This window comes from Rhinolophus sinicus, chromosome 8 (assembly GCF_057876585.1).
Source record: "Rhinolophus sinicus isolate RSI-liver-muscle chromosome 8, RSI-T2T, whole genome shotgun sequence".
NCBI lineage: Eukaryota > Metazoa > Chordata > Mammalia > Chiroptera > Rhinolophidae > Rhinolophus > Rhinolophus sinicus.
This window is the reverse complement of record NC_142508.1, coordinates 59,049,431-59,074,722: the sequence shown is the minus strand read 5'-3', so window position 1 is coordinate 59,074,722 and position 25,292 is coordinate 59,049,431. Positions and strand designations below refer to the sequence as shown.

The window sequence follows — 25,292 nt, the reverse complement described above, 5'->3', positions numbered from 1 at the left end:
CTTGTTGTCATACTAGCCATTAATAACACAATCTGTTGATTCTCTCTTAAGCTCAATTTCCTCAAAATATACTACAGTTTCTTCTGTGTAAGACTGAAATATTGGCTTCAATTTGCATTTTTCCTGATTACCAGTGAGGATGAACATTTTCTTTCCACGTGTTTATTGCTTTTCAGGTGAACTGCTCATACATATTTTGCGCATTATTGATTTTTAGGATTTCTTTATACTGGCTCCTTGAATAAGCTATACAGACTCTCCTTGTCTGTACCTTGTGTTTTGAATCTGTTTATGATTTGTTGTACCAATGTAACAGGATTTCCTTAATGATTGTGCTTTAAGAAAATCTTCTTTACCCTGATAGCCTAAGAATAATTATCTATATATTTTCTAGATATTTTAGATTAACTTACTCATCAAGGTGTTTAGAATATTTGGGCTTGACTAGGGCATGTAATATAAGAAAGGAGTATGTGTTTTTTCCTATGGGTTTCAATTTTCCCATTAGTATTTAATAAAAAGCCACAGTTTCCCAGTGATTATAATACCACCTCTTTCATAAACCAGGTCTCCACAAACACCTGAGTATGTGTCTGAGCTCAGCATTCTCTTACTTTGTTTCTGTCTCTCTATTAATACCATACTCCTTTAAAAGATAATATTTTAAAACTGTGTTTCTAGTTACCTCACAACATGTTTTCTTTTGCTATTGTGCATGGAAATCTTTTAAAAAATGTTTTTTTATTGCACTTTGATTTTGATTACTGAATAATTAATCACTGCTCTTGACTTTAGTTCGTTAAAGGAAATTGCATATATAACCCAAAGCATTGATGTTGATACAGAACTGCCTGATTTTTAACCTCAGCACTGCCATGTGGTAGTTGAGTAGTTTATAATTCTGCTGGGTTTTGCTTTATATAATCTGAGGCTAAATCAATAAAAGCAATAATGTTTGGGGATATGCTGTTAAATGATTTTAAAATCCCTTTTAACTATACTATTTGTTAATTCTCTGTGTGGCAGACATTGCAAACTTGAGATAGCAAGTATTTCAGTTAAATGAAAGGAAAATGTTATGATTAATCTTGATATGTGAAAGAGAGTTTTGCTAAATAACATAAGGGTATTATTATATTGTGATCGTTCCAGCAGAAGGATTAGGAAAAATAGTATATTTAAATTAAAATTGAAATATATTTCCCCCAGTATTTACATCACTCAAGTTTCACTCTAGTTTCAGCACATGTAGTACAACATTTTTCTCATGCTGTATGCATCTGCACACATTTCTGCCTGATACTGATTTAAAAAAATTGTTTTTCCAAATTAACCACTATTTATGAAATTATGACTTTTTATGGGGACAAATCCCCCATCAATTGCTATATTCCCCATTCATACTGGCTCTTTGCTTTCAGAGCACATTTCCTAAAATGCTTGTGGCTGATTGAGGACATGTGACTCATGATAACCCGTACGCAGGAATGACTTAGGTCTCTGGATCAGAGAATTTATTTTTAATGAAAGTTTATTGGGGTGACAGTGGTTAAAGTTTGATTGGAGACCCTCCAAATTGTTGCCTCCTTTGGTAATATTTTAAAAGATGGCTGCCCCATCAGACTTTTTCCCTGTGACAGATGTACAAAGCCACATGTAATGGGAAAAATATAACTAAGCCACTGAGATTTGGGGTTATTTATTACCATAAAAACCAATATGCTAGTTATAAACAATACTATCTAGAAGAAAGGGCTGCCTTAATGAAAACTAATATATGTAGCATTAGCATAATATTAATAGTTAATAGGCAGACTAGAAGTAAACTGATACTGAAGGTTTTAATAATGGCTATTCATTGTATTCTATGATGAAAATTTTGGTAAAACTGTGGTGTGAAATAATTTGGGAGGCAACAAAGCAGAGACCACTCAGGACATATAGAGTTGGAAAAGGCAACTGCCGTTTATCATCAAGTGGTGTAAGATAAAATTCAGAAGGTTTTTGTTCAGTAAAGGACAACTGAGTTTATGCAGCAAGGATCAAATTGAGGGTGTGGCTTTTTACTCATTAAAATTTCTAAAGGATTAAAATGATACCTTGTGAATTTTTTATGTTGAATGTGTATGTGTGTATTAGTACCATCAAATGTATCTTTTGACAAGTTTCTTTTGGTAAGGTTGTGTTTTTGGGATAAGTTATTGCCTGAAGATCTCAAACTGCTTTTGTCATATCTAAGGCACATTCCTTGAACAACATTTCTCTGATTAGATTCTAAAGAAACTTCAAACTTCAAACAGTTTTTTGCATGCTTAATTTATTATGTTTTCTTACGCCAAAACAAGATGTCATTATTTGTTGTTGTAAATATTTATGTTAATTTTTCTTCCAAACTTGTGTGATTCCGTCTGGCAACAAATCAGTTTCATTCAGTAGTTACCCAGAATTTCTCACACAGAAGCACTGATTTTCAGACATTTGCATGATCTTAACAACAAAATCCATATTTAAACAACTATTTTGCTACATCCTAAGCCTAGGAGCTACTATATTGGATATTGTAATTTCCTATAGTAACCTGGGTGAATGTATTTTTGTTTTTAATAATTTCATTTTTGGATTGTTCATTGCTATTGTATAGCAATACAGTTGATTTTTTTAAATTAAATTTATTGGGGTGACATTGGTTAGTAAAATTATATAGGTTTCAAGTGTACAATTCTATAACACATCATCTATAGAAGTATATTACATTGTGTGTTCACCACCCAGAGTCAGTTCTCTTTCCTCTCTTTCCATCACCATATATTTCATCCTCTTTTCCCTCTTCTTCTTCCTCCTTCCCTCTAGTAACTACTAAACTGTTGTCTGTGTTGTGTCTATGAGTTTTTGCTTGTTTGTCTTGTTCATTTGTTGCTTTTAGTTTTATATCCTACATATGAGTGAAATCATATGGTTCTTGACTTTTTCTGTCTTCTTTTGCTTAACATGATAATCTCAAGATCCATCCATGTTGTTGCAAATGACAGTATTTCATCTTTTCTTATGGCCAAGTACGTATGTACCACATCTTCTTTATCTAATCATCTATGTGTTGTTTCCATGTCTTGGCCACCGTGAATACTGTTGCAGTGAAACATAGGGTTATATATATCTTTATGGGTAGTTGTTTTCAGATTTTTTTGTGCAGATACCCAGAAGAGAGATTGCCAGTTTGTATGGTAATTATATTAATATTCTGAGGAAACTCCATACTGTTTTCCATAGTAGCTGTACCAGTGTACAGTCCCACCAGCAGTGTATGAGGGTTCCTTTTTTCCCACAACCTCTCCAACACTTGTTATTACTTGTCTTGTTGATAACAGCCATTCTGACAGGTGTGAAGTGGTATCTCATTGTGGTTTTGATTTGCATTTCTCTAATAGCTAGTGAAGTTGAGCATTTTTTCATATACCTGTTTGCTGTTTGTGTGTCTTCTTGGGAGAAGTGTTTAGGTCCTCTGCCCATTTTTTAATTGGATTCTAGTATTCTGCTACCTTGTTGATCTAGTTTATTTAATATTGTTTTTAGTTTTTCCTTTGAGTTTTATATATAAAAGATCATGCCATCTTTGAACAGAGAGATTTCTTTCTTTCTTTCAATCGATATAAATTTTATTTCTTTTTCTTGCCTAGTTGTCCTGACTAGAGCCTCTAGTATTATTAATGTTAAATAAATGACTTTCTAGAACTGTTGTAGGTCACATCAAAATTGAGAGGAAAGTTCACAGATTTCCCGCAAACCCTGTGCCCTGACATGTGTATAGCCTCGCCCATTATCAACACCCCTCACCAGAGTGATATAGGTGTTGTAATGGATGAACCTACAATGACACATCATAGTCACCCAAAGTCCATAGTTTAGAGTTCACTTGTGGCATTGGATGTTGTATGAATTTGGACACATGTATAAAGATGTGTATCCAACATAATATCATACAGATAAAAATCCTGTGCTCTGCCTATTCATACCCCCTCCCCAAATCCCTGGAAATCACTAATCTTTTTACTGTCTCCTTAGTTTTGCCTTTTATAGAATGTCATATACTTGGGGTCATATGGTATGTAACCTCTTCAGATTGGCCTTTTTCCACTTAGCAACATGCATCTAAGTTTCTTCCATGTCTTTTCATAGTTTTATAGCTTCTTTTTAGCATTGAATGATATTCCATTGTCTGAATTTACACTCTATTTATCTGTTCACTATGGAAGGACATATTGGTTGCTTCCAGGTTTTGGCAATTATGAATAAAGCTGCTATAAACATCCCTGTGCAGATTTTTGCATGGAGATAAGTTTTCAACTCTTTGGGGTAAATCCCAAGGAGTGTGATTACTGGATCATATTATAAGAGTATGTTTAGTTTTGTAAGAAGCTGACAAACTGTCTCCCAAATTGTACTATTTTGCATTCTCATCAGTGATAAATGAGCGTTCTGGTTGCTCCACATCCTTACCAGCATTTGGTGTTGCCAGTGTTTTGGATGTGGGACATTCTATAATAATAGGATTGTTTGCATTTCCCTGATAACATACGAGGTCTGACAATTACATTTGCGAACTCATCCTAGGAAAAGTGCTACATATAATAATATCACATTGCTGAATATCACTATGGTCACTTTCGAAGTACTCCCCCTTGGAAAGCTATGTACCAATGACAGCACCTAGTCCACCCTTCAAATCAATTTTAGAATTCTTTTTCTGGATTGGCCATCAAGCTGTTGTATTACCCTTGATGTCCTAAATGTCATCAAAATGTCTTCCTTTCAATATTTTCTTTATCTTCGGGTAAAGAGAGAAGTAATTGGAGGTCAGATCAGGTAAGTAGGGAGAGTGTTCCAATACAGTTATTTGTTCACTGATGAAAAACTCCCTCACTGACAGTGCCGTGTGAGCTGGTGCACTGTCATGATGCAAAAGCCATGAATTGTTGGTGAAAAGTTCAGGTTGTTTTCATCTAACTTTTTCACACAGCCTTTTCAGCACTTCCAAATAGTAAACTTGGTTAACTGTTTGTCCAGTGGTACAAATTCATAATGAATAATCCCTCTGATATCAAAAAAGTTAGCAACATTGTTGTAACACATTTGCGAACTTGAACTTAATTGTCAGACCTCATATGATGTGAAACATCTTTTCACTTGCTTATTTACCATCTATACATTTTCTTTGGTGAAATGTCTATTTTTTAAATGAGGTTGTTTTCTTATTGTTGAATTTTAAGAGTTCTTGGTATATTTTGGATAACAGTCCTTTATTAGATGTGTCTTTTGCAAATATTTTTTTCCTGTCTGGGGCTTATCTTCTCATTTTCTTGGCATTGTCTTTCCTCAAGTGAGTTTTTCAGTTGATATGCTTTTCAACTCCAGAGTTTCCACTTCTTTCTTTTTAAGCCTGTGAAATAGGGCAAAAGGGAACCCTATAGTTTCAGCTGCACCACTCAGGGTAGTGCTTGTTTGATTGGGGATGTTGGAGGGCATACGTCATGTGCCACCAGTTTTCAGTGTTCTTATCAAGTATTCAGCCATATTTTTACAAAGCCCCCAGGCCTCAGTCTCTACATACCATATCCCACTAAGAATAAGGAATTCTTGTAGAACAAGAAAAGTACAAGATAAGCCTGGAAAATTTTGTGCCAAAAAAATACATCGATATTTAAAATACTATGGGGACATGTGAAGAGCCACTTTGAAGGGACTCCCTGTGGCAAAAATCTGAAACAATCTGAGCATCAAAATTATGCCAGTAACAGACATTCATAGAATTAAATAAGCAAATACGAGTCCATACTGATATAAATATATGAATTGGAGGGGAGAAGAAAAGCTCTTGTGTACAGTAGATTAATAAATAGAGAAATAATGGTTTATTACAAAATCACTTCTGCAACCATCATAGTAATCATTGATTCAGGCAAGTATCATTAATAGATGCTATATATAGTAGATAAAATTTTAATGAACAGAATATTTACATGATCTCAAAGTATCTCCATTAAATTAACTATTAAGCACAAAAGAAAAAAAATAGTAACTCTGTAGGGAAGACCTGGTTGATAACCACCTAATGAAGTGATCAACTTAGCATCACCAACAATGGACAAACTGACATTGTGTCTTATACAATAAGTCTGCGGTCTCCTCAAAATGTATAACTTGGGTCTAGTCATGAGGAAACATCGGGTAAATATAAGTTGAAGGTAAATATAAGTTGAAGGGTGTTCTATGAACTAATTGGCCTGTGTTCTTAAAGAATTTTAAGGTAATGAATGACAAAAGAAAGGCTAAAACTTCATATTCAAGGAGAATAAAGGTACATAACAATTAAAAGTGATTCTGAATTGCAGTCGGATTAAGAAAAAATGATGAAGGACATTATTAGGCCAATTGGTAGAATATGAAGTGTGGAATACGTAATAGTATTATATTAGTGTTACGTATCCTGCTTTTAATAAATATACTGTGGTTGCGTAAGAGAAAACCCATATTTTAAAAAATAGTCACTGAATTTTCTTTTGTGTGGAAAGAGAAATGTTATGTCTACAAACTATACTCAAATTATTCAGAAATACATATGTAACAATATATTTAAAATGTCATTAGAAAAGTATATAACATTTGACCCAGAAATGCCAACATATGAAATGTATTTGTTCTAAAATAAATAACAAAGGAGAAAAACCCATTTGCATCACTATTATAAAACTACTAGTTAATTTTAATATTTTTTTTTAAGTAAGAACAGCTTAAATTTCCACTAGCCAGAATGGAAGAATAGTTAAGGAAACCCTGCCTAATTGACTTGATGTAATAATATGAACCCACTGATTATCATTACAAAATATATGGTAAAGACAAAAATACTTATGTTAACATAACCATATAAAAACATTGATGGTAGCTGTATCAAATGAGTATGTGAGTTGGGAGTGGAAATAAATTTGCAAATAACTTGTGATGGAATTCCTAGCATCTATTTTACTTTCTTTATTCCTATGTTCATGTTCTTTCACAAAATGCGAATAAAAAAAGTGAACAGATCAGTGCTATAGTCCAGCACAAATACACTGTGAATGTTCTGAGCCTACAGCTATTGAATTCAAACGAATTTCATTTTTATGGGCATTAAATGAAATGGAAACAATGATGATTGCAGTGTTCAACCAATTCAGACTGAGGATGTATTAGCAGTTTGTTAAGAACATATAACTTAAATTCTTGCCTTACCACACCCTCCCACAGAGCCCACAGTAAGTCCATGAAAAGACTACTCCAATTTATTTCCTTTCTTGGGGAGGCGGGTAGGTGGAAAAGCACTTCCCAAGTTCTCCTTGCTTTGTTTGATATAATTGAGCTCAGTTGGAAACATTCATGATTTGTACTCTAAGCGGCAGAGGATGAAACAAAGGTTTTGGCAAGGAATTTTTTAAAAAGCTCAAACTACAAGAGTAAACAAAACAAACCGTATCTGCAAACCACTGGTGTTATAGTCATAAGCACAAAAAATAAAAGGAGAAAAAAGAGAGGAAAAAAATTCAGTCTCTGAATTTGTATTGACATAAAAATAGCAGAAATGGAACGATGGTGCTAAGAAATTATGAAAAACACACATTGATAACAATTTTGTAATCAGAAGACTTAATATTGGGTAACATATTTATTAAAGACAACTTCCACATTTGTTCTCACAAGTATATTTTCAGATCTAAATAAATCGTAAATTAAATCAATATCCTGAATATAGGTTTCAAAAGGATTACAAAATCAATTGGAGCCAGTACAAGACAATTTTTAAAGCTGGTGTTATTTATTTGTCAGCTTCAAGAATATACCAGTGGAGAATTTCACTGAGTAGTTAGATGAAGGGTAAGTCATGGGTTTTAAAGGTTAGGAAGGGGATTTTAGGGTGGGCATTCTGATTAAGGATTGTAGGCTATTGCTCTGGATAATCGGATGCACCCACTGGTCTGTTCATTGTTCGTTAAAAAACTCAGATTGCTCCTTGGTCAGGAAAGAGTGTTTAGTCAGGTCCAATGCCAGTTTAGGCAGCATATGTGGAGTCACTCAAAGTTTAGTGAGAATAATTTTAGTGAAACAGTTTTGATTTTCATATCTCCTAGGCACGTACTACTGTCAGGGAAGTTTTTTTCCTTTTACACAATTATAATTTAGAGAAAGGTTTCTAAGTAGATTGATTTTGTAGAAGTAGTAGTATATAATATTTTCAAGTGTTTATTCCCAACTAAATTAAATTGGGGAAGTCTATTTCAAAAGTAATTCAATCCATGAGTTACATAAACAATGACTAAAGAAAGTAATCTGAAGGGAGAGTCACAGCCCATGGTCATCTAAATTAGAAATCAGCCATTACAAACTGACGTCTTTACAAAAACAAAACAAAACAAATATATATACATAGATATGTGAATATATATATAATATATATTATGGGTATATATCCATGATATATATTTCATAAATGTGTATACATTTCATAAATGTGTATACATTTATGAAAAATATATCATGGATATATAAATCGTGAACATATTTGTAAAATATAAAAGAGCAATAATTAAAAAAACAAAGCATAAGTACCTCCTAATCAGTTCAAGAAATCATATATACCTTTGAAGTCTACTTTCTTCATTGACTCCCCTTTTTGTCATTAACTTGCTTTACTTCATATGTGTATAGACATAAAAATGATATTACTTTGAGTTTTAAAACCCTAAAATCAGGTTTGATCCTACAATCTATTTTTAGCTTATTTTTTTTCCTGAAATGTTATTAAATTTATAAAGTACAATACTATTGATAAGGTTTTAGAATCTAGGAAATATGGTAAACTAGGCATTTTTATGAACTCAAAGAACTAAATATTCAGCATGCTAAGTGGGTAGAGGGGAGAAAAAAGAATGTGATGTTAATGAAAGCAAGCTCTAGTATTGTCAAGGAGGAAAAGACACTTTTCCCTCTACCCTTCCTATTCACTGGCTGGGACCCTGCAAAAGAGAGATCAAGAGAAAAAAAAACAGGTTTATTAACATGTGCATCTCTCATGCACATGGAGAAATCAGTGATAAATAAGTCAAATGGGTACTTAGAACTTGGGCTTATATAGGATCTTAACAACAGAATAACAACTTTCTAGAGAAGTGACAAGACAAAGGAAAAGGATGGAGTTTCTAGGGCAGCAAACTGAGAAGGTAAATACTCTATTGGGGGAACTAATGGAAGATAAGGTCTGATTAATAACATTTGTTACGTACGTTCCTCTGGTGTTATCTCTGCGCTGATTGGGGTCTAGAATTTAGGGTTGTCTCTGATGATTAATTTACATCCTTCCTGGTGGAGAAAGGAGAGGGGACATCTTTACAAATTTCCTGGGTTTTTTTGTCCTGGTTTTAGGCAAATAGAAGGCAGTGGGTTCTCAGTTGCCTTCAGCTCAAAATAATCCTTATGCCAAAATTACATATTTTCAGTGGGCATATTCTGCTACTCTTCAGTATTAAACAAGAATTTAAAAAGGAAAAATGGAAGAAGGTGGAGTAGAAAAAAGGAACTTAGGGTATGGACTCTGAAAATGAGAGTAATAATTCAATGTTATACAGATTGTTGATCTTTGAGAAGTGGTTAAAGGGCTAGTAAATATGTTTCTATAAATCTGTGTCTTAGACTGGTTTAATTTCCTTAGTTTTAGAAGTTGTCTTTCATTTGTAGCCTCCTTAGAGCTGAACAGTATGGGATAATAAAGACACCAACAGAAGGCGGAATCTGCATGGACAGATTTTAATGATTTTATCTTTATATAGAACTTTGGAAGTTGAAAAATAGGGCCCTGGGTAGAGAGCCAAAATTATCTTCAGTCCTCCGAATAGAGAAAAATTGCCAATATCTAGAAAGGAGCAATTTGCATTTTAAGGTGTATCCAATGATCTGAGAGATAGCAACACATCAGGTGAATAATAACTTCATCTGCTGCAAGCTTTTCTTAACATCTCTATTTAGTGCTTGAATGCATATTTCTATTTTATTCTCCTATCTCCTGCTCTCCCAAAGTACTGAGCACTCCACAATATTGAAAGTTAGCCTTAGAAATGATAACTACATCTAATTCTTATCATGGGTTGTAGGTGTGTAGACTAACTCTAAGCAAGGCTATATTTCCACATCTCACTTTTTGCCATATCACAGTGAAAATGTAAATTGCAAATCTCTTTACTTCTCAGATTGTGTGCCGGGTCCCCTGCAGTTACAAAAATAATACACTTCTTATCATCAGAAGGTCAGAGTCTTCTTACCTATATGGCCATGGAAAGCACAGTTCCTGCTTCTCAAATTGGATCTGTTTCTTAAAAAGCAGCATCTTCTTTGCCTCGAGGCACTTTTTTGGCATTCATATATTTCAAAGCCGGCTTCATTATCCAGAAAAGAAAAATTATGATTGTTTCTGCTTCTCCGAAACTATAAAAATTCACAAGCACCTAGTGTATGTCTAGTTATCTGAATTTTCCTCCATTAGGTAACTGATTTATTCAATAAAAGCGGTATAGGAACGTTTCTCAGAGACATTTACTCTTCCATAGGCATCATCAGAATTTCATGTGGCCCTTGAGAGGGTTTCCTGTATCTTGGGCCCACGCCTGTGAGGATTCATTTTGTGTGTCAACCTGGCTAGGTCATGGTACACAGATATTTGGTTAAACGTCAGTCTAGATGTTACTATGAAGGTATTTTTTAGAATGCAATAACATTTACATCAGTAGAATTGGAGGAAAATAGATTATCCTCCCTTACCCACTCCCTAATGCGGTGGGCCTCATCCAGTCAGTTAAAGGTCTTACGATAGAGCCTGAGATCCCCGAGGAAGAGGGGGTTCTGCCATCAGATTCAAGCTGCAACATCATCTCTTCCTGGTGTCTCCAGCCTGCTGTGCAAATCTCAGACTTGCCAGCTTCCATAATCACATTAGTCAGTTCCTTTAAATCAGTCCCTCCCTTCCTCTTTATAGACACACGCAATTTGTATGTGTGTATATATATGTATGTATGTATAAATATATGTATAAATAATGGAACACACATCCCACTGGTTCTAGTTTTCTTCACAACTCTGACTAATACACTGCTCCTCGATATGACTGCTTCAGTCCTTTTTTAAGAAACTTAAATATATTTACTAAGATAGCCTTAATATTACCCTCATCTTGACAACCTTGACCAGGATTCTTCCTGACTCCTGACACCTGACCTCCCTCATCTAGAGCACTTGTGTTAGAAACCTTGTCACTGTACATTTTTCTGCCCCTTTGAGATATCTTTTAAAAAGCCTTTTTGTTTTTACATCCCATCTCTTTGAATGTAAACGTCAAGGAAGAGAGTATCTTTACACTCTCCAGTTTCTGTGAAAAGGTGAGAGCCTAATTTTGATGTGCACTTTACTTCTAGTGGTAAAACTACCTCCTGTCACAAAGATATGGGAGAGTTTACTTGTCCTTAGGGTAAATTCTGTGAGGAAACACAGAGGACCTGTGTGGGGTCTCCCTCTCACATCAGCACTTACCAACTCCCCTGCGCTTTGTTTCAGTGACGTTAAGCTCAGACTGGGTTCTGGTCTCTTTCCCCTCTTGTACTAGCCTAACGTTGGTGCAGTTTTTGCTTTGGTGCCGTGAAGAGGTTCCGCTTTCCTAAACTTGATACTGAAGTTACTAATAATTGGCCAGCGTTCTCAAACAGTAAGTTTTCCATGATATGTTCAGATTTTTGTTTAGTCACTCAGAAACTGTATACCTGCCTTCACACGAAGTTTCTTACAAAATGAAAAAAATTAAAACCACACTCGGAATGGATGAAGTAAATAAGAAATATAATCCTAGGAGTTAAAAAGGCAAAGTTTTCAGTCAAATGACAAACCTAAAGGAAGTCTGATAGCCGTACACAGTGAATGTCAACTGTCTCTCTCTGTGCAAAGCTTCCTTGATTCACGTGGTCAGTGTAGGTCCATTTCTATGTGGCATCATTTTCTTCTTCTCAACTCCCCACTGCAAACAAAGATGAAAACCAAAATGTCTTAGCCAGATATCCAGAGTCCAACATAGTCTTATCTTAATTTTCCTCCCAAATTACATAATTCTGGAAAATGAAAGCTAAAGTGTTACTCTGATATTGAAAGACATTGTGTTGTTTGTGAATGCCTAATATCAGTGTTTTTAGGTTTTGTTTTCCTCTTGGCCTAATTTAATTACCTAGAAATGAATATTTAAATATCTTCTCTGTTGAATTTAAGCCTCAAAAATTAAACATTTGTGAATTAGAGATGAGAACCCTCCTCACAGTGTGAGAAAATGAAACACAAGTCAGCTTTCAAGTGGCTGCCCCACTCAGTCTCCTCCTCTTACTCCTATTAGAGGGGCCAGTGCCCACTGTCTGGACCCCAGGTTGGATGGTCAATTTGTCTTGCTTTGAATTGAAAATTATCACGCTAGAGAATGTCATGTCCTATGATGATATATAGTCTTCCTACACACAATAATGTTCCCATTGTTTAGCCAGGACTTTCTAGAATTTGTCCAAATGGACAGAAATGGCAAACTCCACCATGACTGGCCCATGCTCACAGAAGTTCTATTTCCAAAATGACTTCATTGCTAGATGTAAGACTCCGATTAGAATCAATGCATTTACTTGTTCAACAAGTAAGTTAGACATACTTCACATATGCCAGCTTCAGACACCAGTCGCAAGTGGGTCTATATTTACAAACCAGAAAGCTTCACTGAGTTTGATGTCCAGAGTTTTTACTGGGGCTTTATTATGTAGGCATGACTTATTAAATCACTGGACATGTGATTGAACTCAATCTCCAGGCCCCCTCCTCTTCCAGAGGTCAGGCTGGCCCAAAGTTCCAACTCTCTAATCCCATGGTTGGTCTCTCTGGGGATCAGCCTCCATCCTGAAGCTATCTAGGGCCCTTCCCTGACTTACCTCATTGGCATAATAAAGACACTCCTGTTACTCAAGAAGTTCCAAAGGTTTTGAAGTACTGGCCCTGTAACCAGAGAGAAAAAACAGACATATTCTTTATTATGCCACAAGTGATAGCTCTAAAAATTTAGGATGTATGAGAACTACAAAGGAGACTTTAAAGATTCACCCTCTGCAGATCTGAATTGATGTTCAGAACTTCCAAATTTTCAAGAGCATATAAAGAATTCTACATGGCTGATGAGTATGTAAATTGGCACAATCACTTGCAAAACAAGTATCTGTCAACAGCCACTAAACCTGGACATATAAATACTCCTGATGGACCAAATACACTTCTAGGTATATACTGGATAAAAGTGTCCACTGTCAGGAAAATTGTGAAACAGTCTGAAATGCACACATACCCACACCAAAGATTACTGGGTTTCTGTCTGGCTCACCCTTCCAGCTTTTACAATTCCCTTCTAGGTTTTCCAATTCATTGTTTCTGAACTATTTTATAACTCTGTAGGTGGTAGGAAACATTTAATACTGTAAATTGTTATTTTTACATAGAAATGCTAATGATTTCAATCTTGTGGAATGCAACTGTTTATTGTCCTGTAAATGTTGACCAGTTTAGCATTTACTTGTAAATTCATTTCAGCATTCCTGATGGACTATTTGAATTCTCCTTTGAACCAATGGGACAGTTTTCTGTCTTGCTAATTAATAAGTTAATTAAAATCTATGGCATGTGTTCTTTTTATATTTGTATGAAAGTTATGATTTTTCCCCTTTAAAAAATGTATCATTTACCACCACCAAAAGCAAATACTAGACAATTTGTAGAAGCACTATTTGTAGTATACTTGGGAATAAAGGGTTAACTGTGGGTCTGCAACTCTGTTTCATTCTCCTTGGGGACAACTCAGGCAGTTTTGTCCTCCTTTAAGCATACTGATGGAATTTACTAGCTGGAAGATAAATGAGGGTCTTCTGGGGCTGCTGTATACTGATTTCTTACCTAAGAAATCCTTTTAGTATGCTGTGCCTGGTGTGTCTGGGTTGTATATTGTAAATAAGCCTCCAGTGAGGATGGGCCGTGGATGGGAGTTATCACTTCATCCCTCTGAACCCAAAAGGCATCTTGGTGTAGAAAACAAGGTGACCTAAGGAGTTACACCTAGAAAGAGACAAAATCATGATTGCTGTTGATAATATGTCACAGCATTTTATGAAAAAAATTATGCGAGACTCTCATCTGATACTCTTGGAGGTGTAACTTTGTGGTCACAGTATATTTGACTAACAATCCACAAGTGATAAATGTGCAAGTAGTTTAGAGCTCAATAAAGTTAGAGGTTAACCAGAAAATATTGATAATTTAATTTATTGGCCTTTAGACAGCCAGTCTTATACATAATTTAGCAATCTTATTTAGACATATTTAGACATTTCTTTCTTGACTAACCAAACAATCTTCTAGTTTCTCAGTTGTTCTTTAAGTGAGGTCTCTTGTATTCTTGGTGGTTCCCTCGTTGATGAAATTAATATGAATTTGGGAATTGTGCTTTATATTCTGTTATCGTCAAGGGCTGGCTGAGAAAAAAAAGGCATTCTAATATATTCTCACAGAAATGGAGGTCATATATCTCATTGCATACCCTTAAAGATTATTTAAATTTTAAATATTATTTAAATTTCACTATTTTAATCACTAGATGCAATCATTTTTCAATCGAAAAGTTTAATAAGTCAAGAAGTATTCTTGTAGGTATAAAAAAATTCAATATTTATCCCAACAACTCAGATTCAGTCATTATTGTTTTAGTATAGTTATGGTTAGGGCCATTGTGAATTTTTTGTCCGTATTTATCGTCAGCGTGGAAAGGAACATTTGCTTTTTAAAAAGCTACCTGTATTTATTCCCTCACACCAAAAGCAATATTTACCTTAACAGAATTCTGTCTTTATGGGACATCTTAATGGACCTATTGTTTATGAAGGAAAAAAACCTATGGTTTTTCTTGGATAGGACAGTTGAAGAAAATATAGAACTAAATTGCTCTCCAAAATTAATATAAAATGGTATTTCATAGGAAAAACATTTGTTCTGTTTTCCTTTTTAATCTCATAGATTTTAAAAAAGTATTTTCCTGTTAGTTATAGTATGGGCTCTGTACTTACGGGTTCTGAATTATTTTTTAATGCCTGTAATAAAGAGTTCCGATTTCCAGTCCTACATGTAAGGAGCTGGAAGTCATTACTACATCCTAACAATAAGTGAAAAGATAAAAATGAACAAACGAAAAAATCAACAACTCATCTTAGATCTGTCAGGTCACAGGGCAAAATGCTACACCAAAACTAGAGACACAGACAAGTGAATATAGAGAATCACAGCCTACCGGAGCAGAAACCCTCTATACTAAAACCAGTGCTGGGTTCCTTTTACCCAGTATATCATGTCTAGATTATCAAGAAAAAATTTCAAGGAATACTAAAAGGTAAAAAGCCCAATTAGAATAAAGAAAGCAAGCATCAGAACCAGACTCAGACATGTCAGAGATGTTGGAATTATCAGACTAGTAATTCAAAACAACTATAATTAATGTGCTAAGGGTGTTAATTGATAGCACGTAAGAACACATGGACAATGTAAGTAGAGAAAGCCCACTTCTAAGAAAGAACCACAAAGAAATGTGAGAGATCAATCAATAACACTGTAACAGAAATGAAGAATGTCTTTGATGAGATCATTAACAGACTGGACACAACTGAGGAAGGAATCTCTGCACTTGAGGACATCTAAATAGAATCTTCCCAAAGTGAAAAACAAAGAGAAAAATGACTAAACAAAAAGTATAGACAAGAACTCTGGATCAACTACAAAAGGTGTAACATATATATAATGTAAATACCAGAATAAGAAAGAGAGGAACAGAAGAAGTATTTGAACCAACAATGCCTGAAAATTTCCATAAATGTCAGACACCAAATCATAGATTGAGGACACACAAGGAACACCAAGAAGAATAAATGTTAAAAACAAAAATGTAAAAAACAAAAATATTACACCAAAGCCTATTATAACCAAACTTCAGAAAGTCAGACAAGGTGCTTTTATCAAGATTTTTTTCTTTATCTAGAGAGGATGAGTGGTAAGAATTTTATATCCAACTTCTCTTCACAAACTATGTAAGAGGAGGGGATGTGAAATATTTAAAACGTTGAGGAAAAAAAATCATCAACCTAGAATTCTGTACCCTGTAAAATTATTCTTTAGACATGAAAGACAAACACTTTCTCACACAAGCAAAAATTGAGCATATTTCTTTTGCTACTAGACCTGCTTTGTAAGACATGTTAAAAGAAGTTATTTACAGACAAATAATTATATAGAGAGATATAGACATAGATATAATGATATATGTATATATTTCAGAAACTCAGCTTTACATAAAGAAAGGAAGAACACTGGAGAAGGAAAAAGTGAAGGCAAAGTAAACATTTTTAATTTTATTCTAAATTGATCTAATATAATAATTTGTTTAAAATAATGATAGTAACAATATATTTGATTATATCTGCTTACATATATATGCTTATGTATACTTATATATAAATGAAATGAATGACAGCAATAATATGAAGGAGGGGGAAAGAATTAGGACTAATTTGCCAAAAAAAAAAAAAAAAAAGGTATAGCTGAGAAAATGGACTCATATAAAACGCTCAGTTGAAACCATAAAAGGAAGAAGAATGGAAACCAAACAATATGGTAGATGTTATCCAAATATATGAATAATCACTTAAATGTCAATGGTCTAAATACATTTTGACAATCTCTGTCTTTTAATTAATGTATCAAAAGACAAGACACAACTATGTATTGTTTATAAGAAACTTACTGTAAACATAAGTTAGATTACATATACATTTAAAGTAAATGGATGGAGAAAGATATTATATCATGATAATACTAATCAAAAGAAATCAGGAGTAGCTATATTAATATCAGAGCAGACATCAAAGCAAGGCAAGTTATCAGAGGTGAAGAGTGGCATTGCATGATAAAGGGGTCAATTCTCCAAGAAGACATAATAATCCTTAATGTATGTGGCTACAACAGAGCGTCAAACAACATGAGACAAAAACAGAACTGCAAGGAGAAATAATCTACTATTAGAGGTGGAGACTTCAACACCCCTGTATCAGAAATGAACATAGTTGAACTCAACACACCATCAATCAAAGGGATACAATGTAGTTTATAGACTATTTCATCCAACAACAGCCAATTACACATTCTTCTCAAGCTCATAGGGAACATTCATCAAGATAGAACACATGATGGGCCCTAACACACCTTAACAAATTTGATAGAAGCATACAATGTGTGCTCTCTGACCACGATGAAATTCAACTAGAAATCAATAATCAAAAGACAGCTGGAAAATCCCCAAATACTTGGAGATTTAAAAAGATGCTGCTCAACAACACATGGGCCAAAGAAGAAATCACAAGAGAAATCCAAAAATATTTTGAACTAAATGAAAATGAAACCACAACTTACCAAAATTTGTAGGATAACAATGAAAGCAGTGCTTTGAGGCAATTGGAGGTTTTCTGTTATTCATGGGACCACAGCCAGACCTGTAATTGCTCCTCCTTCTACTGGATCATCTTTCAGTTTCTTTGACTTTTGGGTCAGATGCCTATATAGCTCTGTAATGAAGGGCACCAGCTTCTCCTGTAAGACATGCACATCATCAAGGTTGAGGACAATGTCTATTTACACAGGTTCCACTCCATCCTCATAGGTTCCAGCTTATGTCTGTGGGTTCCATCTTGTTTGTGATCACCCTCTTTTCTTCCCTCTTTAACTGCCTGTCTTGCCAACTCAAATTCCAACATCAGATACAAAGACAACAGCCTTGAAGAGAGTGCTTGCTCAGTTCTCACAGTTGCATAAGTTCTAATCCCTGCAATAGATAGACAGATAGACAGACAGACAACCTACAGATAACTTCAGGCTTCAAGATGAAAGATTGGATATTTCCCTCTAATTTCAGGAACAACACAAAACATTTACTCTTGTAATTTCTATTCAGTGTTGTCCTAGAGCTTCTAGCCCCCCTAAAATATGACTAGATAAACAAAAGGTATACTGTTAGAAACGAAGACATAAAACTGTCTTTAATTACAAATGGCGTGATCGTCTATGTAGAAAGTCCTAAAGAATCTAAACAAAAAGCTACTAAAAAAACAACTGAGTTTAGCAAATGTATAGGATGTAAACCAAACAGGAAAGAGTACATTAAATATGTAAGACTCTTTTTGTCTCTAGAAAATAGAAATCTAATCTATTCTGACAGAGAGCAGATCAGTGATTGCCTGAGGCTGGACCTTGGTATGGGTTTGATTGGGCAGGGTCACCAGGGAACCCCTTGAGGTGATAAAAGGTTCTGTATCTTGAGATTTTGGTGCTTATATTAGTGTATACATTGTTTTAAAATTCATGGACATCTACAATTTAAGTAGATGTGTTTACTTATGTAAATATATCTCAATGCATTTCACAAAAATTTTAAAACTCACCAACACATATCTAAATCCCATTTTAAGACTGCTGACAATTCCCAACCATCTTACAACCACATTCAAGAATATACACATTCACACAGTTACACACAATCAGATTCTTTTTAAATTTTGTGATTTAACTAATGTGAGGTTGAACAAGTCATTTGAAATCTTTGGACAAAGAGCTATGTTTGAAAAAAGACACTTAACTATTTGATTTCTATATAACCTGGGATCTCACCTAGGAACAACAGGATCTCCAGGGTTGTCCAATAGAACTTTGATGATGCAAATGTTCTATATTACACTGTCCAATGTAATAACCACAAGCTACATGTGACTATTGTACATTGAAAGGTGGCTAGTGTGACCGGGAAAGTAAATATTTAGCATTATCTAATTTCAATTAATTTAAATTTAAATTTCCATATGTAGCTAGTGGCTACTATATTTGATGGCCTAAAATAAAGTACTTTTGACCTGAATCTACTATTTTATGAGTCTATAGCTATGACAGTAATAAATAAAAAAATCATCTCTGAAAATAAGAAACTTAAAGTTTTATTACATGCAGCTTGAGTTAACTGTCTGATACAGTCTGAATTATAGCAGACACAGTGCATCTGCAGAGATAGACGGCAAATATATTTATTATAAATAAGCTGTTTAATTGGTATGTGTTTGATTTCTGACTCGTGTGTGTGTCATGACACAGACAACCCCCTGGTAGGATCAATTTCACCCAGGGTAGCCTATGAAGGAAGAAAAACTACTTGGATGCATTTTACATGGTGGTCAGTACAAGTAAACACAAACAGTGGTGTTATTTTCAAAGAAACAAAATATAAAATGACTTGCATTTGAAAAATACCACCCATTGAGCTTAGTGGCAGATTTTTACAGTTTTCCTGAATTTGCTCATTCCTGAACATTGGCTCATTAAGATATTTTTCACCACAATCTTGCTCCTTTTACTACAATGATTTAAGATGTGCACAGTATTCTTAAAAGTAATTGTTGATTTTCAAATAGACATTCCCATAAGAAACAATGCTGGAAAATAAAATTCTGCTTTTCCTTGAAGTGTGAAATCAAGACCTCAGTGTCCACGTAATCAATTGACTTACGAATAAATCTTCACCTTGTGGAGAAAACAGTGATAATAAGGAGTCCCTGAAATAACCTGCAATGTTTTACTATCATTCTTGATCTCATTCAGCCTTAAGAAATGTTTATCATGTACACACGGCAAGCTGAAATTTAACTTTTTTGTTAATGTAAGTGTAAATTCAAAGGATTTGTTACTATGGAGAAAAAGGTTCTGTCTAGAAACTGTACTTAACTAATGACATATATACACACACACACACACACAGATATATACATACATATATATATAATCATTATATATATATATATATTTCTATAATAAAGTAAATCCTCAATGCCATCAATACTTTCGTGAAATTTTAATGGAAACAATGTATAACCAAACCAATTTTACCACAGGCTAATTGATATAGGTTCCTATGGCATCTCATCAACATTTTAAATGAAACGATGTTGAATGAAAGGATATTATTTGAGGGCCTGCTGTATATTTATGTGTGTGTGTGTGTATACAGAGGGTGCCAAAAAAAGTATACACATTTTAAGAAAGGAAAACTGTATTAGCATTGTAATACTCAATATATACCAATAACAAAAGGTGAATGAATACAAGTCACGTTTGACTTCTGCAATTACAAGAGGTGCTCAAAGTGGTTACGTTACCATCAGTGTCCAGATATTTCTGGTTATGGCAAACTACTGCTTGAGCAATGTTGACCAAAGTGTCCACTTGTACACATTTTTTTGGCACCCCCGGTATACACACACACACACACCTCCATTGATGTCTTATGAAATTAAGTGCACACACCACACATAACTTTAATTAATGGCAGATATGGACAATATAATGTCAAACATCACTTTGAACAGATCTTCTTTGAGGATTCTTGTGACATCCTCTAGAACAGAAAAGCCCCATGGTCAATTAGAATGGGGAAAAGCTGTCTACCTTCCCTCTGGAGAGACACTGAGCATGCCTGCAGCTTGATAATGTTGTCCAATCAAATAGTTTACAAACTTTTTGACCAAAATACCCTTTTCTATTGAAACACTAACCTACTCTAAAACTAATGGTCCAAGGAACACAATTTGGGGGAAACCATCATGCAAAGCTCCATTCATTTTTAAATGTGGATTACAATATTCTTTAGTATTTATTCAAATGTAATTGCTGTAACTTAAGGAACTTATTTTACTAAGTTTGTAGCTGCCTTATAGTAAGATGTTTCTTCATATGTTAGTCAAAATGGACTCCAATATCATAATTTTGCATATTTTTTCACTGAAAATTATTTTTGTATGCATATAGCACAATATGTCCTGTATTAAAACTTAATACTCTATATTATTTGTGACTTTATTTTATAGACTAAAAGATTCCATGCATAGTTAATTGTCTGAAGTTTCCTATTGACTGAAATATACAAACAAATAGATGACAAACTGTACAAAGATCCCCAGGCCTTAGGGGCTTCTCCTAGTTTCTGATTGTCAAGCTGATAGAGCTGATCTTTGTCTTATTTTAATACGCAAAAAAAGGGGGAAGAAAACATTAAGTTAGCTTATTTATGTCATTCTGTTTTGAAATGAATCTCAGGTGTTTTCCAGAAATACATATTGTTACATATAAGAATGTGTATCTCTGACATATAAGATAAAATATAAATGGTTAAAGGGAAAATATTAGTACAAAGATAAAAAAAATAAAAGCATGGCTGAGGAAGACTAGCTCAGTTATACCTAAAAATGGTTTTAGTTTCCAGTATTCTGGGATTCTATATTTGAAAATGAGTGTATTAATTTATTTTATTGACTTTTACTGGCTCTGTTTTCATGCTTTTCCAATATAATGTCTAGTGACTAGATTAATGTCCTGTAAAAATGCATCTTTAAAGGAAATTATATTCTATATTTATTTAAATCAGAATATATTTTACAAGAATTGTCTTCAGGACTTGAGGAAAATTAAATAAAACTGCTATATTTAGGAATTTACTTTGTATCTTTGAATATTAAATAAGTGCATTCACACTGGTTATAAATTTATACACATTCAAACTCTATAGTTGATTAATATGTATTGTATTGAGTTTTCATTACTTTATAATTATTCTGTTTTGGCAAAAAAACACATTCTTTCAAATCAGAGATTTGAAAAATAAGCTCACTATTTCATTTATTTTCCAGTCTTCTTCCTTCTTCCTTCATTATATTGACTACTCATTTTAAGTTTATTTTACTTATGTTTTAGTTATATGAATATTTTTTAGTTTACTACATGTTGCTTTTATGCTGTATTTTTATATGGAGGAAACAAACTCCTTGACATTCTTTATGTATGTTTGAGCCCCTCTTCATAACATTATATTAGGATGGGGGGTGATATGCATTTCTGGTTGATGTGTTGGGGGCTGCCTGGAGTGTATGCTGACAATTAGAGGATAATTCAGCATATCTAAAATGAGGGATGCTATCACTTTAGCAATGTGAGCTCTGGGTGCTGGAGAGCTGAAATTTTAGCTCTTACATTATTCTGTAATTGCTCCCTCTGCCTCATTGTTCCCAAAGTAGTGTCGCCTCTGTTCCATGGTGTTCTTGGTATTGATATTATTTTCTTTGGATTATATATATATTCCCTGATTAAACACGGAGAACAATCATGCACTTTCATGATTTAAAAAAAAAATCATTGAAATCTATAGGAAGTAGAAAAGCCTAAATAGTTCCAAGTTATTCTCTTTTAATAATGATGATAAAATTTATAACGTATATTTTTAAAATTTGGCATTGCATGGTAAGGTTTGACTTCTTGGGCTGACACAGAGAAAGCATATAATTCAATGTTATCAGCCAATTGCAGTTTACTATGGGCTAGGTACTGAACTAAGTGATTAACATATAAACGATATCATAAGCATATCATAAACTCTCATAAGCATTTTAGAGATTAATTAACTTGCCCAAACTAATGTTGCAGCCAGCCAACGAACACGTGACTACACATACACACAGCCAAAAGATCCAGCTATATGTATTCTTGGTAATTATCATATCTATGATGTTCCCCTACCATCTCTAGTCTAGCACAACTAAAAGTAATTATAAAATAAATATAGAAATCTAGCTGTGGGAGTTTTGAGCAAGTAGATTTCCATGGCTGGGAGGAATTAATTTTGTTTGGGAAAATAGAGTAGATTAGAAAATAGTTGATAGAAAAAAGAACAGAGGGTCCGAAAGAGACACAAATTTTTACAGTGATGAAAATGTGCTCATCATAATATGATTTCAAATGTGTTTGCTTTTGGATAGTACAAGTATCAGATTAAAAGCAGTTGAGTCTACTGAAATGCAGACAATCATACAGATATTTCCATGTTTTTGTAACAAAAGTAAACAGTAAATTTGGACTTGGCTTAATTTGATTTTAGGCAAGTTCCACAGATAGTTATGTCTAGTCCACAAAACAGGAGATATTCTATCATATCTTCTTAGAGATACTGATATAGAGATTATTTAATCTAGTAGGTTTCCATATTTTGTTTAAGGATCAAACCCTCTATTGCATAAAAGACAAAACAAAATATTGCTTTCATCTGTAAAACATGAGCCAACTAAAGTAGGCAAGCTTCCTTTTATCTCTTTTCTCCCTACCCCAGTCTCCATTCTAGGGCCTCCCCATAGAACCTCAGAGCTCACGATGTGGTTTGAAAGCCAGCAACCCCCTCCACTGGTCCTCTTTATAGATGAGAAGATAGTGGCCCAAAGAGCTTAATGATTTATCAAAGACTGCAAAACTAAGCAGTGGCTTCTGTGCCAGGACTTAAAATTCATGCAGTGTCCCCACTGGGGTTGGCCCTATCCTACATGGGTGGAAATGCAGAAATCCCACAAATTACCAAAGATAAAACAGCACTGACTTTCCTGATAACCTGCCCTGTAACAGGAACAACAAGCAGAGCTTTACTCATAGCACTAGTAGAGCTACGGAAGAGATGATAGATAAGGAGGCCAGAAATAGGAGATAAAGGCAGAGACAACAAGGTGACAATGTGTTCAAGGCCATTGCAGAAGGATATTTCCAAAAGGAAGGAATGTGGTAGGTAATTACTTGTAGTTCAGTGGTTCCCTATTTTGAGAACAGACCATTAACAAAAAATAAGAGGAGGAAGAAGAAAAATACAAGAAGAATACATCCTAAAAAAGGCCTGGTTCTTGTACCGAAAGCTTTAAAACTCTACTAAGATAATTAAGTAAATAAGAGATTCTGAAATAGTGGAAAGACATCTCTTCTTCCTGGAAAGGAACATTTGGTATCATAAATATGTGAATGTTTCCTATGTCATCACATTAATTCATAATGTGAATTAAACTATGTCATCTCAAGCCAGTTATAGGGTATATACACTCACCATGCTGCAGGATAATATATATTTTCATCCTGTTTAATGTGTACATATGCATAAAAAAACGCCTGGAAAGATAACACACCAAATATTAATTGCAATGATATTTAAGAATGGGGACCGGAATAGGGAATTATGGAGGACTTGTAAACTATTATTTAACACACTCTGTGTCCTGCTTGATTTTTTACAACTATAATAAGATACTGTTTTTACCTAATAATTTCATAATAAAGTGAAAACAGTAGTAGGGTAAGCTCAAATATAACCAAACACTACCTTTTTTTCTTCTTTCCTTCTTGTTTTCTCTTTGTTTTTCCTGTTTAGATTGACTTCACTGATTACCAGGAAGCTGATTTTTTTTTTTCCCTAGTAAGAATAATGGGCAGTAAAAAAGATGTGAAGCTTGCAGATTAATGCTAATAAAATGTGAATAAAATCTGTGCAGAGCAGCAAAGACAAAATCATTCTTCAATTTCTCCCATTTATTTTGCGAACAATCAGGTGATAAGATGCTTTTATTATACCCTATGACTCTCAAAAAGAAACAAGAAGGTATTTTGGGAATATTAATTTAGCTGAGAAAATTTAAGCAACTGATCTTGGATGGCCTTGCTATGTAGAACTGAGTGTGTGTATGTGTGTGTGTGTGTATCTTTTCCCTTTATATCACTGCATATTAAAAAAACATTCAGTCCTCAGTGTTGTATTTCTTCCTTCCTTCCCTAGTTTGCTCCTTAGGTTAACATTTAGCTTTCAGTGTAAATCCCCCCATGGATGACCATGTCCTAATTCCCAGATCCTGCGGTGATATTACCTTTCATGTCGAAGGGGAATTTAAGTTGTAGATGGCATTAAGGTTGCCAACCAGCTGACCTTAAAATGTGGAGATTATTCTGGATTATTCGGGTGGGCCCAGTGTAATAACATCTTTTGCCCATTGAGGCCCATTTCAGATTTCTGAGCTCCACAAATCGAAGGCAACACACTTATATTGTTTTAAGCCACTAAGTTTGTGGTATTTGTTATGACAGTGATAGAAAACTAATATACCAACCTAGAAAACATAGCCTGCCAGTTGCCTCCTCACTTAATCTTCCTCTGAACTTCCCAGCCTACCAGGCTGGTTTGGGTGCCTCCTTTGAGCTCTCAGACCCCTATGCTCACCCTGTGTTCATTT

At 34.3% G+C, this 25,292-nt stretch overlaps 1 long non-coding RNA gene across 1 annotated transcript; it reads right to left on the bottom strand.

Moving 5' to 3' along the window:
- Positions 1-8,588: 8,588 nt before the first annotated feature.
- LOC141567680 (uncharacterized) lies at positions 8,589-17,758 on the bottom strand. The gene is made up of 4 exons (XR_012490504.2): positions 17,587-17,758; positions 14,035-14,193; positions 13,026-13,089; positions 8,589-12,082 (listed from the first exon to the last, which is right to left on the bottom strand). It is a non-coding gene; the product is annotated as an uncharacterized LOC141567680 (long non-coding RNA).
- Positions 17,759-25,292: the final 7,534 nt, after the last annotated feature.